Source organism: Carcharhinus amblyrhynchos, chromosome 2, assembly GCF_965287045.1.
Source record: "Carcharhinus amblyrhynchos chromosome 2, sCarAmb.v2.hapA, whole genome shotgun sequence".
Taxonomy (NCBI): Eukaryota; Metazoa; Chordata; class Chondrichthyes; order Carcharhiniformes; family Carcharhinidae; genus Carcharhinus; species Carcharhinus amblyrhynchos.
Window position 1 is genome coordinate 64,034,488 of NC_137325.1, and position 20,997 is coordinate 64,055,484.

Sequence of the window (20,997 nt, forward strand, 5' to 3'; positions counted from 1 at the left end):
TAAGTTCTCTTTGTATAGCTGAGAACGGGCAGGTATATTTTACATTCTGTGTATTTGTCATTCCATTCCTCCAAAATTGTTACTCCTCTTGGTATAATAATATTGAATCAACTTCATTCTGTACTATTCTGTGCCAGGGAGCAGTCAACTACACCTGGATTTGGAGATGCCAGCTAGACTCAGGTGGGCACCATAAGAAGTCTCATAACACCAGGTTAAAGTCCAACAGGTTTATTTGGACTTTGATGCAACTGTGTCTTTGTCTATATATGCTATGTTTGTGAAACCTACCTCTCAATTCACCTGATAAAGGGGCAATGCTCCGAAAGCTCGTGATTCCAAGTAAACCTGTCGGACTTTAACCTGGTGTTGTGAGATTTCTTGAATTCCCTGGAGGAACAGGAGGACCAACACCATTGCCACCCAATTCTTCATCTAAATCTATGAATAGCATAGGATTTCAACACTAGTACTTTATTCTACAAAGAGCTCTGTGGCACACTGCACAGTGTCCCTGCCTCTGAGTCAGAAGCTCCAGGTTCAGGTCCTACCCCCAAGACCTGTCGCCAAGGAAGGTTCATTCATAAGGCAGCCAAACAAGTCAAGTATCTACCTGCAAAATCTTTCCACTCAAGCCAATGGCAGGTGATCAGAGTGGGAGAGATTCCTGGTCAGCCATATGATGGAAAGAAAATTGGAGCCTCTACCATCATTATCCAGAGCTCCAGACCTCTACCATCACTATCCAGAGCTCCAGACTACGACACGTAAAAGTGCATTATAAAAGAAGTAGAAATCTCCAGATGCTGGAGAACTGAGATAAAAACAGGAAGGGCTGGAAAACCCAGCAGGTCTGGCAACGTCTGCGGAGAGAGAAATAGGGTGAACATCTGGAGTCCAATGTGACTCTTTTTCAGAACTCTATGGGCGGAATTTTACTGGCATGTCTGCCCAAGGCTTGTATGATCCCGCCCGAAGACAACAGAGTATGTTGTTCTCCGAGCCTCGCCACCTTGGAATGGGGTGGGCATGCCAATAAAATTTCAGCTTATATGTTGCCGCAGCAAGTTGGAGTCCCCGAATGAACTGTAACATACCACCACCTTGAAGTGGGGAAAATCATAAAGATGGGTACCTGACACATAAAATGGCTACCTAGTACATGAGAGACATTAAGCAGGCACTGACTTTAGTGCAGACAGCTACTTGAAATTAAAACTTGCAGACAGTTATTTAAAGTTAAACATGCAGGAATCAGATACCGCAGGAAGCCAGTAAAGAGCTTGAGGCCCTTTAAAGATAAGGACAGACTCAGGACAATAAGGACTGATAAAGAGATTAGCCATAAATGGGATTGGGAATACATAAATGCAGGAAAACTGATTACTGTATATATAGACCGAAACTAAGTCATTGATAGTCACTGAAAGAGGAAATGTAGTCATTCTATGAAACAATACGATGTTAAGAGCCAATGTCTGTATATGTCTGACTGTAATGATGTGTTAAACTATCGATCCTACTCAACTACAACGATGTGTTAAATGGCTAATGTCCGGTCTATCCATTGTCTGAAAAGTATAAAAAGGAACCACTCCTATTGTATTATTGAGAAGGTAGCTGCCAAGTATTGCAGAGTACCAGTGCTTTCTCCCCGAAGCTTCGTGTCTGAAATAAAAGCTGTACTTCTGAACCTCCAGTCTGACTCCGGTGGTAATTTCCCACAACAACCTTATTCCACTTAATCCCAAATAAATTGCAATTAAATAGAGTTCCAGTTAACCAGAACCTTTGGGTACTCATATTAAGGTAAAAATCTGTAGCCTTTCCTGTATCAGAGGAGCCAGAGTTTTACTGTTGATCAGTGCCTCAGCACAAAGATTTGTGAGAGCAGATAGTTTAGGGAGCTATGGAGATGGTGGTGATGTCTTGTGTTGTATAGTTCCCCAACATGAGGAATGCGCAGAGGACAGAGTACTGGAGATAAAAGCCCATGGTTTCAGGTCTGAGTTGTGGGTTCTAACATACATTTTCAAACAGTACAGGCTGCCTTACAAAACACTTAAATGGCTGCATGAACTGCTACAGCTGTGCTATTGTGTTGTGTGGCACTGCTGTAATGTATACCTGTGCAAAACGAAATAAATTATTAAGTGTGTGGGTGGGATAACAGTGAAAAAAGAAGGAAAATAAATAGAGAACTTGCACTTATATTGCTCTTTTCACCACTCAAAGCACTTTACAGTCAATTAAATACTTTATGAAATATAGGCTATTGCAAGATACCAGTCATGAACTTTGAGAATACTACATTCTTGCATTCCCGCGTTGTCTGCAAAATCAGAATCTGTTGAACCCAACCCCAATATGGAGTTGGTCATTGTAGGTTAGATAGTTTTCCTTTGGTTTGCATCTTCTGCTACGCATGTGGCACTACACTGATTTCTGGGTGTGAGTCATGTGTTCTCTTACATCACTATGTGAACGGTACTATACTCAGTCCTACATTAATCCTGTAAGTGCCACACCTTATGCTACAAACAGCACAAATGCTAGCTTAGTGCCCTCAATAAATAAAGATCTATTTGCTGGATAATGTTACTACGTATCTGCTTATTCTTCCTGGCAACGACCCCACCACCACCCCCCCACCGCAACTAACCCTGCCCTCCCCCAACAACCACCACCACCATCAGCACCACTCCTTCATAAAGTCCCGACAAAGACTTCTGCTTAGTTCCTCGTTAGAAGGCAAGCACAATTTCATATCATTTGCTATGTCTCCTATGGAGAGACATAGTCAGTCTCCATTAAACTGCTGACTATGCAACTTGTCTTCCTGGCTCCCATTCAACCTGTATTGTTAGCCGTTTTCTCTCTTCAAATACTAAATCTCTCTTCAATACTCCAATGATTACATTGCTTCTCAAAATGATTAATGCCACATTGAAGGTCTCACCCCGCTGCTGTTCTGACTTAATGTTTGGAGGGAGACACTTGCGCCCCTACCTGTCTCTTGCTAGTCAATAAAAGGGGGGGAGGAGGAATGCCTCCTTCCTGCACTCAGGGTGCCAATCAGAGGCCCAATCCATCACAGTTCTACCTCCCCACATGCACTTCCCACATCCTTCCGCTGTCCAACATATACTCCCACCAGGATTTATCTGGGCCTGGGGTATCAATCCTCCTCTTGCTTGCAGACCTCCTGAAGTACCAGCTGTGACCGTTGATCCTGGGAGGAGGTGTGGGGGGGGAGGGGTGGGTGGCACAGAGCTGCTGGTCTCTGATTGGCTGCAGTTCCATGGGTTAGACTTCCTCCTGGCGACAGACGGAAATCCCACCTTGTAAGAATTAAAGGGCCTTTGCCGAAAAAATTAAAGCAGGGCAGGTTGGCCAAGTGAAGGCAGGTTTGCCCCCAAAACTGAAGCTGTGGTGTTTGTTGCTCACCCTCAGCATATAATCCAGCTCCATATTTTCATTCCTCACATCAGGTTTCTGCCCCTGACACAATCCTGTTATCAAAATCACAAATAACATGCTATATGATGTGACAAAGTCAAACATTGCCTCCTTGCCCCTCACAGCTTGTCTGCAGCCTTTGACATGGTTGACCATGCCGTCCTCCTCCAACGCCTCTTTGTCATCGCCCAGCTGAGTGGGTCTGTATTCGCCAGTTCCTTTCTTACTCATGTAGCCATAACAGCTTCTCTTCCTGCTCTCACATACACTTCCGTATGCGCAAAGATCTCTTTTTTGCCCCCTCCTACTTCTCATCTATATGATTGCCCAGAGAGAAGTTGTTGAAAAACACAGCATCACTTTCCACTTGTACCAATCTTTCCTCAGTATTAGTTTATTTGCCAGCCAATACTGGATGAGTAGAAATTTGCTACAAGTCAATATTAGAAAGACGAAACCAGTTTCTTCAGTCCCACTACAAAATTCATTCCCAAGCTACTGATGCTATCAGTCCCCATGGTAACCTGATTGTTCACAAACTTGGTGTTAGCCAGCACATGGTTGTTCAAGGCAAACTGTATTTAATTAACTTGAATGAATTTTTTAATGAGACAGCAGAGAGGATTGATGTGTTGTACATGAACTTCCAAAAGGTATTTGAAAAAGTAGATAAACATAATAGACTTGCCAGCAAAGTTGAATCTCATGAGAGACTCACAACACAAATATAAAGTTCACTGTCTGACAGAAAACAGAGAATACTGGCGAGCAGTTGCTTTTCAGACTGGAGGAATGAGTACAATGGGGGTTCCTCAGGTATTGGTACTGGGACCACTGCTTTTCTTCATATGCATTGATGACAGGCTTGTGTACAGGATGGGGAATTTCAATATTTTCATGCGACACAAGATTTGAAAGTACTGTAAACAGTAAGGGGGATTGTGATAGACTTCAAGAGGAAATAGGCTGGTGCCTTGGGTGAACACTTGACAGATTAAATTTAATGCAGAGAGGTGTAGGATGAACAATGTAAGGCAATCTTTAAAAAAATGCAATTCTAAAGGAACACAGCAACAAAGGGATCTGTGAATATATGTAAACAAATTGTTAAATACAGTAGGCTGCAAAAGTAGTGAAAAAGACATGAGACCCCAAAGCTTGTAAATAGAGACAAGAGTACAAAGGCAAGGAAGTGAAGATGAACATTTATAAAATACACTGGCAGAGCCCCAGCTGGTGTATTGTATGCAATTCTGGGCATGGCACTTTAGGGAGCTGGTGAACACTTCAGAGAGGGAATAGAAAACACTACCAGAATGTTTCCAGAGATGACACTTCAGTTACATGACTAGAAAAGAGAAGATTCACAGGAAATTTGGTGGAAGTGTTCAAAATCATCAGGGATTGAGATAGAGAAATTAAATCCATTGGCATGTGGATCAAAAACAAGGGGCATTTATTAAAATCATTCACAAAGAATCATACAATCCATACAGTGCAGAAGGAGGCCATTCGGCCCAAGATATCTTCACCAACCACAATCTCAACCAGGCCCTATCCCTATAACCCCACATATTTACCCTACAAGTCCCCTGATACTAAATGGCAATTTATCATGGCCAATCAACCTAACCTGCACACCTTTGGACTGTGGGAGGAAGCCAGAGTACCTGCAAGTAAACCACGTAGACACGGGGAGAACGTGCAAACTGCACACAGTGATCCAAGCCAGGAATCGAACCCATGTCCTTGGTGCTGTGAGGCAGCAGCACTAACTACTGTGCCACCATGCCGCCCAAAGGTGGCATGAGGAAAATTTCCTTTCCGTGGTGAATGGTTAGGATTTGGAATGCACTGAGTGTGCAGATTCAATTGTGGCTTTCAAAAGATAATTGAGGAATCACCCATAGGGAAACTAAATTGCTGGGCTATGGGGAAAAGGCAGGGAAGAGGGGCAAGGCTAGCAAAGAGTTAGCATGGACACAGTGATCCAATGTCCTCCTTTGCTGCTGTAACCATTCTATAGTTTATGCTTGGCCGTGCAATGAACTACTGCCCCATATACACAAAATCACTAAAACTGCTTATTTCCGCCTCCGTGGCATTGCCCAGCTCTACCCTGCCTCAGCTCATCTACTGCTGAAGCCCTCATTTGTGCATTTGTTACATCTAGAAATGATCATTCCAATGCATTCCTGGCTGAACCCCATATTCTACCCTCCACAAACTTGAGGTCATCCAAAGCTCTGTTGCTATGTTTTAATTCACACCAAGTCCCATTCACCTATCACCCGTGTGATCGCTGACTTACATTGATTTAATTTCAAGTAATGTCTTGACTTTAAAATTCTCACCCTTATTTTCAAATTTCTCTGAGTCCTCTTCATTATCTATCCTTGTGATCTCCTTCCAACCTCTTCCACCTCCCCCACTTTCCACCTCCACAATTTTAATGGCCCTGTGGATGGTGACCCCAATCACCCCACAGGAACTTCATTCATTTCTGGACTGAAAAAGCCAGCCAGCAAACCAGAAGCTTCACAGCAATTGCTGCATCTCCCTGTGTCCTTTTTTTTTATATTCATCGCTGGGTTATGGGCTTTGCTGGCTGGGCTAGCATTTATTGTCCGTACCTAATTGCCCTTGAACTGAGTGGCTTACCATTTCAGAGGGCAGTTGAGAGTCAACCACATTGCTGTGGCTCTGGAGTCACATATAAGCTAGACCACGTAAGGATGACAAATTTCCTTCCCTAAGGGACAGGTTTTTCCGATAAACATTTCACGGTCATCAGTGGGTTCTTAATTCCAGATTTCTTTTAATTGAATTCAAATTCTACCATCAGCCATGGCGGGATTCGAACCCAAGTCCCCAGAACATCAACTGAGTTTCTGGATTAATAGTCTAGTGACAATACCACCAGCCATCGCCTCCCCACTGCTACACATTGCACCAGCGGGAGATCTGGGTGCCTACGTGAACAGAAAGGACACCAGATTGACGTGATCACAAACACAGATTTTGCAGGTCTGTGTCAGATACCCTGGCAACTCCTATGATGCCTACATCCTATGACACTCCCAGGTGCCAAAGCCTTAGGTCCAGTTCGATTGAATGGTTGTCACCAGGGTATCAAAACGTGGCTCATGACACTACTCAGACACCCAAGGACAGAAGTAAAGAAAAGGTACAATAGAGGTCATGCCTACAAAAGGGCCGTAATTAAGAGAACCATTGCACTGCTCAAGATGAGGTTCCGCTGTTTGGACTGATCGGCAGAGTACTACAATATTCTTCACAACACGCCTTGCTTATTGGCATTGTGTGCTGTGCTCTGCACCATCTGGTTCTGTCGGTGGGGGGGGCGGGGGGTTGGGGGGGGGGGGGGGCGGGTGCACACAGGAGGATGAGGTCAGTGAGGCAGCTCCACAAGCCAGAGCCACAGGAGGCCCAGGCTGAGGACAAGGCTTCAGAGGTGAGGAACCTTCTGAAAGGCAGGGAGCCATCCAAGGCATGGCTTGAAAGTGAAGGCCAGGGTAACGCTGCCTTACTGATCATTCTGCCATACTTACGTCAAGTTACCTCTAAACTAAAGGGTGCAGCTCTTCCTGCCTGTCACATGCCTACCACATATGGAAAACATGAAGCACATCCAAGCCATGACACACAATGACATCTTTATATAGTGGTCACATTTACACAATTTGAACACAGAACATGAATCAACTGAAGTTATATCACTCATGACAATCACTTGAGTTTATAGCATCTTAAACCTCTGCTTGTGAATGCTGTGCCTTGGTCCCCCCTTGCTGGCAGTGGCATTGTAGGCAGCCTCCTGAGTCTGCTGTCCTGTCAACCTGGATGGCCTTGACAGATACCCTGTATCCAATGGAGCCTGTGAGAGAGTGTCAAGCGTCATGGCCTCGAACTCCTCAATCTTTGCAGCCTTATCATTTTCCATGGACACTGGCAGAGGGACAGAGAATCCTCTGTCTTCATCTGGAGCACCCCGAGTCTGCAGATAATATGTACTCAGCAACTTGTTCCAGCTGCACATAGTTGAAGTGGAAGCTGGTTGTCTGGGAGATGCAAGGATTCCACTGACAATGTCAGCTGTCAACAACAGCCTGTTGCTGCTGCTCATGGTCATACTGATCCTCCTCTGAAGTCCAATCAAAGGCAACTAAGATACCACCAGTCCAGAAGTGATTCTGAAAACCTCCAAAGTGTAGGAAGTAAACTTTCAGCCAAAGATACCAGGGCAAAGGTGTGCGGGTTAGGTTGATTGGCCCTGACTTGTCCCTTAGTGTCAGGGGGAACCAGTGGGTAAATACATAGGGTTACGGGGCTAGGGCCTGGGTGGGAATGTTGTTGGTGCAGGCTCGATGGGCCAAATGGCCTCCTTTTCCACTGTAGGGATTCTATGATTCTTTGAAAGCCTATTCCTATTGGTGGGTAAGAAAGCAGCTGTGATTACTATCTATTACTCTAATCGTTTGACTTAGTGAGCCTTTTGTATTGTGGTTGCATTCTTGCCTTGGTTTCATTGGCAAGTTTCAGGAAATACAGCAAACCTGTGGGTGTACTGTTAAACTTAGAAATTTGTGAAATTGAGAAATTGTCCAATTGAATAATTAGAATATGTAAATTGATAACTCAGCTCTCCTGAGCAGGTCACATGCAATCAGCCCAACATACCAGAGTTAAGCCCAGAGGTCAGGTAGCTTGAAACCATGTTCCAGACATTGCTGACTTGTCACCAGTCCACATGTTGATCCTTACCATTTCAGAGCAGAATCTTGATTCAAAAAACAAAAATAGTACAACTTTGTGATCAATGTACCAGTGAAGGATGCTGTGATGTTGATGGACAGAAAGCTACTGGACTATCTGTTCTATCAGTAAGTGAAACTATAGAATTTTAGGTCACTAACCTGGATAAGAGGCACACTTGCAGACGTTTCCAATGTTTTTATTTGTCCAAACCCAAACCCCCTCTTCTTTTTTAATGTTTTGAATATAAAAGTAGGGAGGTCTTGCTGCGGCTGTATAGGGCATTGGTGAGGCCGCAGCTGGAGTACTGTGTGCAGTTTTGGGCGCCATACTTACACAAGGACATTTTGGCCTTGGAGGGAGTGCAGAGGAGGTTTACTAGGCTGATGCCGGAGTTGAGAGGGTTGAGCTATGAGGAGAGGCTGAATAAACTAGGCTTGTACTCGTTAGAGTTTAGAAGAATGAGGGGAGATCTCATTGAGACGTATAAGATGATGAATGGGATGGATAGGATAGAGGTGGAGAGACTCTTCCCGCTCAGAAAGGACAGTAGGACTAGGGGGCACAGCCTCAAGATAAAGCGGGGGCGGTTTAGAACGGAGTTGAGGAAGAACTTCTTCACTCAAAGGGTGGTGAATCGCTGGAATTCTCTGCCCGTTGAAGTGGTGGAGGCTACCTCGCTAAATATTTTTAAGACGCGGGTTGATGGGTTTTTGATAAGAGAGGGGATTAAGGGTTATGGGGAGAGGGTGGGAATGTGGAACTGAGCCACGACAGATCAGCCATGATCTTATTGAATGGCGGGGCAGGCTCGAAGGGCTAGATGGCCTACTCCTGCTCCTATTTCTTATGTTCTTATGTTCTTATGTTCTAAAACTTCTTGGAAGCTCAAGGTTGATGGAAAGCGAAAGCAATGTTTTACCTCTTTATTGGAAGAAATGTGTCACTTCAAGACAGGTAGTGTAGGCAATTTGTTTTGTCTTTAATACAAAATTTTGGTCAAGACACATCGTTTTATTATTAGAGATTTGTTAATGCATGCTTTTAAAATGAAAAACAAGGTTCAGTTGGTCACTTGAGGGTTACAAGATAGCTAGGAATGAGTTAAAAAAAGGGCTTAGGAGAACTAGGAGGGGGCATGAGAAGTCCTTGTCAAGTCGGATAAAGGAAAACCCCAAGTCTTTTTACTCTTATGTGAGAAATAAAGGAATGACCCGGGTGAGGTTAGGGCCAGTCAAGGATAGTAGTGGGAACTTGTGCATGGAGTCAAAAGAAATAGGTGAGGCGTCGAATGAATGCTTTTCTTCAGTGTTCAGTAAGGAGAGGGGCCATGTTTTTGAGGATGATAGTGTGATACAGGCTGATAGGTTGGAGGAGGTAGATGTTCTGAGGGAAGGTGTATTAGCAATTTTGGAAAACCTGAAGGTCGATAAGTCCTCTGGGCCAGGTGGGATACATCCTAGGATACTTTGGGAGGCAAGGGATGAGATTGCGGAGCCTTTAGCTTTGATCTTTGGGTTGTCACTGTCCACGGGAATTGTGCCAGAGGACTGGAAAGTGGCTAATGTTTTTCCTCTCTTCAAGAAAGGAAATAGGAATGACCCTGGTAATTATAGGCCAATTAGTCTTACTTCAGTGATCAGTAAGTTAATGGAAAGGGTCCTGACAGATAGGGTTTATGACCATTTAGAAAGATGCAGCTTAATCCGAGATAGTCAGCGCAGTTTTGTTAGGGGAAGTCCTGCCTCACAAATTTGATTGAATTCTTTGAGGAGGTAACTAAGTGTGTAGATGAAGGTAGAACAGTTGATGTTGTGTACATGGATTTTAGTAAGGCATTTGATAAGATTCCCCATGGTAGGCTGATGAAGAAAGGCGGTTGTGGGATAGAAGGAAATTTGGCAATTGGATTAGTAACTGGCTGTCTCATAGAAGACAGAAGGTGGTGGTGGAGTGAAAATTTTCAGACTGGAGGCCAGTTACCAGCGGTGTACCACAGGGATCAGTGCTGGGTCCTCTGCTATTTGTGATTTTTATCAATGGCTTGGAAGAGGGGGCTGAAGGGTGGGTTAGTAAATTTGCTGGTGGCACCAAGATTGGTGGAGTAAGGGATGAGGTGGAGGGCTCTTGTAGGCTGCAAAGAGACATTAATATGATGCTGAGTGGGCCAAAAAGTGGCAGATGGAATTTAACACTGATAAGTGCGAGGTGATTCATTTTGGTAGGACGAATTTGAATGCAGATTACAGGGTCAACGGTAGGGTTCTGAGGAATGTGGAAGACACGCGAGGTCTTGGGGTTCATATCCACAGATCTCTGAAGGTTGCCACTCAAGTGGCTAGAGCCGTGAAGAAAGCTTATAGCGTGTTAGCGTTTATTAACAGGGGGTTTGAGTTTAAGAGCCATGGGGTTATGCTGCAACTATACCGGACCTTGGTGAGACCACATTTGGAATATTGTATGCCATTCTGGTCACCTCACTATAAGAAGGATGTGGAAGCATTGGAGAGAATGCAGAGGAGATTTACCAGGATGCTGCCTGGTTTGGAGGGTAGGCCTTATGAGGAAAGGTTGAGGGAGCTGGGGCTTTTCTCTTTAGAGCAGAGGAGGATGAGAGGCGACTTAATAGAGGTTTATAAGATGATGAGGGGGATAGATAGAGTGGACGTGCAGAGACTATTTCCTCAGGTGGATGTAGCTGTTACTAAGGGGCATAACTATAAGGTTCATGGTGGGAAATATAGGACGGGTGTCTGAGGTAGATTCTTTACTCAGAGAGTGGTTGGGGTGTGGTATGCACTGCCTGCTGCGATAGTGGAGTTGGACACTTTAGGGACTTTCAAGCGGTTATTGGATAGGCACATGGAGCACACCAGAATGATAGGGAGTGGGATAGCTTGATCTTGGGTTCAGACGTAGCTCAGCATAATACTGAGGGCCAAAGGGCCTGTACTGTGCTATGCTGTTCTATGAAATTTAAACAAGACTGCCCCAATATTACGGGATGGATGCAAATCTTTCAGTAATAGACTAAATGCTTCAGAATTTCTTTAACTGCACCATGGTACAACATTGTTTATATAACAAGTAACATTAAACAAAAGAAAAGCTGTTTATTGTTCACTCTTTTAAGTAAAATTAATTGTAGAATGAGTCATTGCACAGGAGGAGACCATTTGCCCTGTCTTATCTGTGCTGGCTTTCTGCAAGAGCAATTTAGCAGGATTAGCAGGATTAAAAGAAAGAAAAGATGTTTATCTTTCACCCATATAGGTAAAATTAATCATAGAATAGTTACAATGCAGAAGGAGGCCATTTGGCTTATTGTGTCTGTGCTGAATCTCGACAGGTTTAGCAGAATTAGCAAGATTAAAAGGAAAAGAAAAAATATTTATCTTTCACTCAGATTATAGTTTCTATTCTCTGTGTCCTTATCACATTGTCATGCACACCCCCCCGAGTGTTAAAATCATCTGGGTCATGAATTTCTTCACTGTCGATGTTGCTTTACAATTTGTAGATGGGAAGAAATGAATCAGTGATGATTCATCTCCTGATAGTTTTATTTCTCTCTCTCATTTCCAAAATGAGGCATTGTTCCAACCTCATATAACAGTGTGGCTAAAGGGCTGATTTAGGGATTATTGGGTAAAATAAATGGAATGCAGCTAGTTAAAGGTAAGTTGTTGCGTGCAGGAGCAAGAATGTTGATTAAAATGTAAATCGAATTTATGGAGGCATCTACTATTTCCATCATTGCCAACACTTCCCCTCATAAAATGACATACTCCTTTCCAATAAAAATGTAGAAAATTGCTGCTATATTTCAGTCTTTTCAAAGGTTGTTTGGGTTAACAAGGACAGCTAAGAAAATCCCAATGAATGACACATTGCCCTCAATAATAACAGGTGCTGAGGTAGACTGGGCTACAAGCAGAATTGCATGTGTGAAACTGGGAAGAAAATTTAGCAACTTAGAATCTCCAATTTTAAATGGATTGCCTCATTGAAGTTTCATATAGCTTTGTGTCTTTAAGCTGCGCAGTGGATGTGATGCATTCTCGCATAGTCTCCAGTCAGTAATTTAAAGGGTCCAATGCAAAGCTGGAATCAGAGAGCCAGGAGATTTTACAAGAAGATAGATTGATGTTTCTAACATGGCATTGTGGTAAACAAGGTCAGCACCCAGACTAAATAATGATTCATTTGAATCACTGAAGGTGAAGTTAGCCAGTGAGAGGAAGAAATAAAACCTAATTCTCTCCCTTCTTCTATTGCAGATGATGAAATCAGCACATTGAAGTTTATTTATTAGTGTTAAAAGTAGGCTTACATTAACACTGCAATAAAGTTACAGTGAAAATCTGAGTTGCCACACTCCGGGGCTCCTGTTCATGTGCACTGAGGGAGGATTTAACATGGACAATGCATCTAACAAACATTTTTCGGACTGCAGGAGGAAACCAGAGCACCTAGGGGAAATCCACACAGACACGGGGAGAATGTGCAAGTCCACACAGTGACCTAAGCCTGGAATCGAACCCAGGTCCCTGGCGCTGTAAGGCAGCCAGGTCCCCTCAGACTTGTGTACACCTTGTACCTGTAAGAAGCCATCTAGGAACCTAAATCCATCTACCCCTCATTTGGCTAGTGTCATTGCAGGGTAACTTAGCATAAGTTGATGTCCTGGCATACACCAATCTGTGACCTGCCGCATACATTTATGCGCAGTTGCTTCAGAAATGCTCAAGATATCACCAGTGGCATCGTGGAAGGTGCCAGAGGAAACAAAGTGATGGTGACACAGTGGCCAGCACTGCTGCCTCACAACACCAGGGACCCAGGTTCGATTCCAGGCTTGGGTCATTGTCTGTGTGGAGTTTGCACATTCTCTCCCTGTCTATGTGGATTTCCTCCGGGTACTCCGGTTCCTCCCATAGTCCAAAGATGCACGGGTTAGGTGGATCGGCCATGCTAAATTGCCCTTCAGTGTACCTGAACAGGTGCTAGAGTGTGGCGACTAGGGGATTTTCACAGTAACTTAATTGCAGTGTGGATGCAAGCCTACTTGTGACTAATAAATAAACTTTACTTAATTGTGAGTGGCCACGTATGGCTGCCATGTCAGCAGTGGTCAGCTGTTCTTGAAGGAGGTTGCAGATGGGTGTGACCACCCAACCAACTGCATATATTAGTCTGAGCCCATGAAAATACTTGGGAGAAAAATATATTTTCCAGAAGGAGCTGACAAAGCCGCTGTAATTAATGTGGCTTTATTCATATCAGGCAATCAGTAATTTAAATACCCTCATGAAGTGTGGATTCTCACCTCCCCTTCGCTGGCAAGTCTGCCATACCACAGGAATAAAAATAGAAGATGCTGGAAATAGTCAGCAGGTTAGACAGAATCTGTGGAGAGAAACAGAGTTAACACTTCAGGTCGCGATAACACTTCATCAGAACTGAGAAAAGTTAGAAATGTAATAAGGTTTGAATGAGTGAAAATGGCAAGGGTGAAGAAGAACAAAAAGGAAGGTCTATGATAGGATGGAGGGCAGGAGAGAATAAATAACAAAACATTTCTTGGTTCAAAAGCCAAAAGGAGTGACCATTGTAACAGTCTCTGATATTCACCCTGAGCTTAGATTGGGCATTCAGAGTATGGGGATTTCCAGAAGGCCTTCGGACTTCTGTCCATATGCTGGATGAGAACTGATAGCACGTGAGCAGTTCATTGTTTTCCCGCATGCGATGGACAAGAAAAAGGACGCACCGTGTTCATCTTCAGGCCAGGTGCCATCCCTGCACACAAACACAAAAAGAAAAGAAGAAAACTGAAGCAGTGTGAAACTGCAGGTCAGGTGACCTGAATGGGATGCCATTGGAGAGAAATTGTCCCAAGGAGCAGGAAACAGGAAGGAAGACTGAGAGCGGGTTCAAAACTAAGAATAAGGATGAGTTCCCAGCATTCAGTCCCAGGTAAGGGACAAGGGTAGAAATCAGAAACAGATTCTGTTTAGTAAAGTTGAGAGAAAGGAGCTGAGAAAAAGGTTCCAAGTTAAAGAGTGATTGGCAAAGAGCTGACCTGAAGTGAAGTGGGCTCGAGAGAAGCCCTGAAGATCTGCGAGGGCAGCCAAATGTTGGTGACTCCATACTGAGTTAATAAAAAGCCAAGGTACCCTGTGGAGCAGTGGTGTTCTGCTTAACATAACCGAAGATCTGAAAGTCTGATTGGAAGTTAAAGCTTGAATGAGATCCAGAGGAAAGAAATCTCAGAAAGTGAGATTGAAATCCTGAAGGTGGACTCTAGTTGAAGCTATCCCAGTAGGACTGATCTTTGGAGAAAATTTCAAGACAAGTTCTTCGAACATGGAAAGGAAACAACATCATGAGCAATGAATGAAGTATAATTAATTTTTTAAAACAGGCATATGGCTGTTTCGCTTAGCAGGAGCCTTTGGAGGTAAAAGGACAGGCATTGCATCTCCTGTGCTTGCATGAAAAGCTGCTATTAGGAAGGGAGAGAGTTTTGGCTGTGATTGAAGTTTGGACCATTCGGGTGGAAGAAATGATCCCTTTGGAATGCTGAGAGAGAGGTGTTAGGAGATGACATTACACTGGAAGTGGTTAAATATGGGAAAACAATATGTAGGATAGGAAGGCTGGTGTGCGGAAGGTGAGGGCATGTCACAATTACATCACAATTCTGGAAGGAAGGGGAAAGGGTGAGAGAAGAAGTGCATGGCTTAAATTCAACATGGTGGAGGATCCTGCTATCCAAGCTGGGAGGCAATCCTTGGCTGAGTGAAAACGAAGACATATCAAAACATTAGCATCCTGAGCAGATGCAATGGAGATGGAGAAACTGGAAGAACGAATTAAGAGTCTTTACAGGAACCGGAGTGTGAGAAAATGTAATCAAGGTAATTGTGGGAGTCCGTGAGCTTGTAGTGAATGTTATTTGACAGCTATCCCCAGAAATGGATTCAGAGACAACCAGGAAGGGGAGAGTCAGGGATGGACTGGGTGAATATGAGAATTCCCATCCCCCCCGACATGCCACACTTCCTCTCTCCCCAAGGAAGACTTGCTCCTGGCACTGCCCCCAACACTGTCCCCTGGCAGAACAGATGTACAGATGGTTAAGGCAGTTGCCTTGAAAAGGGGTGGGGAGGGTGGGAGGCAAGAAGGAGAGCTGGAATGGAGAAGTGGAAAAACGGAAGAGAGAAAGAAGGATGATAAAATGGATGAATAGGATGAAACAAAATGAAATAAAATAAATGGAAATGGGGTGAATGTGGAGGAGAGAGTTCATGCTCTGAAGTTGTTGAACATATTGTTCAGTCCAGAAGGTTGTAAAGTGCCCAATCGGAAGATGAGGTGCTTTCCTCCAGTTTGTGTTGCGGTTCGCTAGAACATTGCAAAAGGCAAGGACAGACACGTGGATAGGAAAGCAGGGTGGCGTGTTGATGTGGCAAGCAACACGAAGGTCTGGGTCCTGCTTACAGATAGACCAAAGGTGTTCTGCAAAGTGGTCACCCAATCTATGTTTGATCTCTCCGATGTAGAATAGACTGCATTGGGAGCAGCATATGCAATATACCAGATTGAAGGAGGTGCATGTGAAGCACTGCTTCATCTGAAAGGGGTGTTTAGAGTTACAATGGTGAGCAGGAAGGTGGTAAAGGGGCTGGTGTTGAACCTTCTATGATTGCATGGGAAGGTGCCATGGGCAGGGGGTGAGTTGTTGGCTGTGGCAGAGGAGTGGACCAGGGTGTCCAGGAGAGTGGTCCCTGCCCTCTGAGGGGAAGATGTCCTTGACCTTTTGCAATGTTCTAGTGAACCATGGCGGCACAGTGATTAGAACTGTGCCAGGGACGTGGGTTCAATTCCTGGCTTGGGTCACTGTCTGTGTGGAGTTTGCACTTTCTCCCCATGTCTGTGTGGGTTTCCTCCAGGTACTCCGGTTTCCTCTCACAGTCCAAAGATGTGCAGGTTAGGTATATTGGCCATGCTAACTTATTCCTTAGTATCAGAGGATTAGTAGGATAAATAAATAGGGTTATGGGGATAAGGTTTGGATGGGATTGTAGTCGATGCAGACTCGAAGGGCTGAATGGCTTCCCTCTGCACCTCATCTTCCGATTGAGCACTTTACAGCCTTCTGAACATTGAGTTCAACAACTTCAGAGTGAGCATGAATTCTCTTCCCCACCTTCACCCCATTTTCATTTGTTTTACTTAATTCTGTTTCTTCTTTTCATCTCATTCATCCATTTTATCTTTCTCACTTCCATTTTTCCACTTCTCCATTCCCGCTCTCCTTTTCGCCTCTCCCTTTCAGGGCAACTGCCTTAACCATCTGTAACTCTGTTTTGCCATTCACACATTCTGGTCACTTAATGGACACTTTTAGCATCTCTCTGACTTCTTCAGCCTCATTTACATTCCCTATGTGCCTTTGTCCTATTACAGCGTCCTGCCCCCACCCCCACCATCATAGTATAAATCTATTCTGATTTTCTTTGCTCTAAGCTCTGACGAAGGGTCATCCAGCTCAAATCGTTAACTCTATTCTAAGTGCTGTAAGTCCTGCTGAGATTTTCAGGCATTCTCTGTTTTGTTTCAGATTCCAGTATCCATAGTATTTTGCTTTTATATTAATGAGCGGTTCTTCTTAACCAGTGTCAAATTTCCTGCTTGTTAAGGTGTGAAATTTTTGGTCTACTTTGATTGATCCCATTCTGATCTCTAAATTTTACAAACAGCAAATAGCACAGGAATGCGGTAAGGAAAATTCCACTTGCCGTATATTTGTACTATCTGCACATTGTACAATGTGCCACAGGTGGGTTTTTTTGAAGATCATTTGGGTGATCTCTAGCAATGTTTCCCTGTTGGAATATTGAAACTTAAATCATAGAATCCCTACAGTGCAGTAAGAGGCCATTCAGCCCATCCAGCCTACACCAACAACAATTCCACACAAGCCCTATCCCTGTAACCCCACGTGTTTACCCTGCTAATCCCCCTGACACTGGGTCAAATTAGCATGGCCAATCAACTTCACTCACACATCATTGAAGTGTGGGAGGAAACTGAAGCACCTGGAGGAAACCCATGCAGACATGGGGAGAACGTGCAAACTCCACACAATCACCCAAGGCCAGAATTGAACCTGTGTCCCTGATGCTGTGAGGCAGCAATGCTAACCACTGTGCCACCGGGCCGCCCTTGCAGTATGTGGTATCACTCCTTAAGCTGCAGTAAAACACAAGACGTTAGTCATTTTACATTCCCAAGTAGTACAAGCCCAGCAAATGCAAAAGGAGAAACACGATGGATCACACTATCTTTTCTGACGCACTTATAGCCAACTGTTTACCTGCTGACTCAGACATTTACACAAGCATGTGACATATTGAAGCTTTTGTGGGTAAGTTTTCTCGGACTAGAAATTCAATTCACTATTTCGATTTGATAAATACAGGCTATGTGCCTCAGCATTTTAGAAAATTAATTCCAAATGCAGAAGTTAAAATTGGGAGTCCTAGAGTAGCCCAAGCACAGAGATAAGAATGAAACAGCAACAGTTTAATCTCTTATTTCCTTTCTATAATGAACTTGTTATGTAAATGTTATCCCCTGGCAGCTCCAGCTGTTATCTTTTTCAGAGGCTCATGCAAAGAACTTATACATGTTTCTTCCCCCCTACACCCCCAGTCAGTGGAATGGACACACAGCAGATTCACCAGCTTTCAATCCCATTTTTAACTAATGTGGTGATTGTCCCTTTAAGGGCAATACAGCAGCAAAGGGTGACCTGGTTTGGGACACCAATTAGGACAAGTGTGGTAATCACCCCAGGGGGTGGAACTCTTTCTTAAATAAAAGACAGTCTGAAAATATGTAAAAAACACATAGGGACTGGGGCAGCCAATGAGCTGCCCAGGGCAGCCATGATGCTGTAAGCCTCTGTACATTTTTCCTTGTTAATAAATAACCTTTGTATTTATGATGAAGTCTGTAGCGTGCATAATTACATTGGCAACAAGGTTCAAAATGGATTATGACGATACTGCCTCTGGTCTGAGATGTGTGAGCAGTGAGATGTTGAGATATTGTCAGGCCCTGAGGGTCAAGTGCAGAGCACTGGATTGGTCGGTATAGTCAAATGTACAGAAATATATAGAAAAAAAACAATGAAGAGAAATTAACCCTCAGAAGCAGGAGCTGTAATTTTGTTTAAGGAAAAATGGAACTTAAGTTTAAAAAGAAAGGACAAAGAATTGCTGCAGGATTTTTTTTAAATAAGCAAAGAGTGCTTTGAGGAAAAAATTTTACAAATGCCCCGTGGAGTAGTAGCTTGGTCTCCAGAACATGGGAAGGTGAAGAGACTGAGATTGCCAGGCTCCCAATTCAAATAGAGCCTCAGGGGGGGTCAGATAGTGATCCCTGCACTGAAACTGCAGGCAGCAAGTTCCCAGGTTTTAAAAAGTCCTCAAACTGTTGAGAAGATAAGTTAAAAATTTTTCAGAATGTCCCCTTGCACCTTGTGAGTGCTGGATCTGACATTGAAATTGACGAAAAAACCAAACCCAGCACATCGTAGGAAGAGAAGAATGGACTCGCTAAATGGTCAGAGGAAAAAAGCTGAGAGACTTTGTCAGTAAAAAGGATAAATTTTAAAAATTTAAAAAGCTTCAAAAGAGGACCTGCCAGGTTCACGCCAAAATTTCAAAAGCACGGGAAAAGCAGCTGCTGACAGTTAAAAACAGCTAACAGTCTTAAAGCAGAAATGCATTTAATACAGCAACCACAAGAAGAAACAGACAGCAATGGACAAGAAAATTGGAGGAGACCCCAGATAGAGGACAACTCTCAAAAAAGGCCCATAAGCAATGAAGACCTCAGGGAAGAGGCAATAAAAGACCCCAGGAGGAGGGCAACGAAAGATACCAAATGGCCAAATTAAGAACAAGAGAATGCACATCCCTGCTCCTGTACTCAAAACCGCTCACTATGAAGGCCAAGATGCCATTTGCCTTCTTTACTGCCTGCTGCATCTGCATGCATACTTTCTTGTGCACCAGTCAGAGATTTTGAGTACAGGAGCAGGGATGTGTTGTTGCAATTATACAGAGCCTTGGTGAGGCTACATCTGGAGTACTATGTGCAGTTTTGGTCTCTTTTTCTGAGGAAGAATGTTCTTGCTCTCGAGGGAGTGCAGTCAAGGTTTACCAGGCTGATTCCAGGGGTTGCAGGATTGATGTATGAGGAGAGATTGACTAGGTTAGGATTGTTTTCACTGGAGTTCAGACAAATGAGAGGGGATCTCATAGAGACTTATAAAATTTTAACAGGACTAGATAGGGTAGATGCAGGGAGGATATTCCCGATGGTGGGGGAATCCAGAACCAGAGGTCACACTCTGAAGATTCAGGGTAGACCATTTAAGACAGAGATGAGGAAACATTTCTTCACCCAAAGACTGGTAAGCCTGTGGAATTTATTACCACAGGAAGTAGTTGATGCCAAAACATTGAATTTATTCAAGAGGCGGCTGGATGTAGCATTTGGAGTGAATAGGATCAAAAGTTATGGGATAAAACAGGATTAGGTTATTGAGTTGGATGATAAGCCATGATAGTAACGAATGGCGAAGCAGGTTCAAAGAGCCAAATGACCTCCTCCTGTTCCTATCTTCTATGTTTCTATGTTAATTGCAGAATGAAAACAAGTCAACACTTAGTCGAAGATAGACCTGGCCTGTGAAGCCAAAAAGATTTAGCTGAAATTAAGACAAGTAGAAATGAAAGTTCCAATTGTGAAATGTATACATACAGTAAGAACATGATGGATTCAGAAGGAATGCAGAGATTAAATACTGCAAAAGGAACTAGGAACTATGGAACATAAAGATGAATCAGCAAAAAGAATTAAAGCTCTAGAAGAGACATTAAAACAACAACATGAAATAACTGACTGCAAATTTAAAAGAAAATTGTAAAAATGGACAAAATGCAGTTAAGAAGTAGAAATTAATGAGACAATGTAGAATAAGCTGAACTCAATAAAAAGCAGCTAGAAAATAAGAAAGAACAAGTCCAGTGAAGAATTAAAAGCAATGAAAGTGTTTATGTTTGGACACACAAGCCTCAAGATCTCATCAATCAGCCAACAAGAACTTTTTTCAAACCTATAAGCACTAAAATACGTGATCAGCCTGTTATAGGCATAACTGATGTCTCTGTGGAAGCAAGTAATAATGAACTGCCTGTGTCAGAAGAGATAGCTGTTATTGCAGTCCCTGTTAACGTCAATCATGCGGAAACACCTCAGACTACAGATTTACGCCACTTTACAGGAAAATGAAAAGCACCTCAAAGATTTGATTTATAATTGTCTAACTTGTTTAGTTAGAATATGAGCTTGAGTAACTTAGTTTTGAAGATTGTATAAAAGAGTTAAAGGGGGAGGGATATCGTGATTGTGCTGATTGTCCCTTTATGGGCAACACAGCAGAAGAGGGTCACGTGGCTTGGGGGACCAATTAGGATGAGAGTGGATAATCACTCCAGTGGGTGGTGCCAGCTCTTAGGCAGAAAACAGTTTGAAGGCATGTAGAAAACGTATAAGAACTGGGGCAGCCGATGGGCTGCTCCAGGGCAGCTGTGAAGCTGCAAGCCTCTGTATAAGTTATTCCTTGTTAACAAGTGTGTTAATTGTGTTCCTGATGAAGTCTGTAACGTGCATTATTAC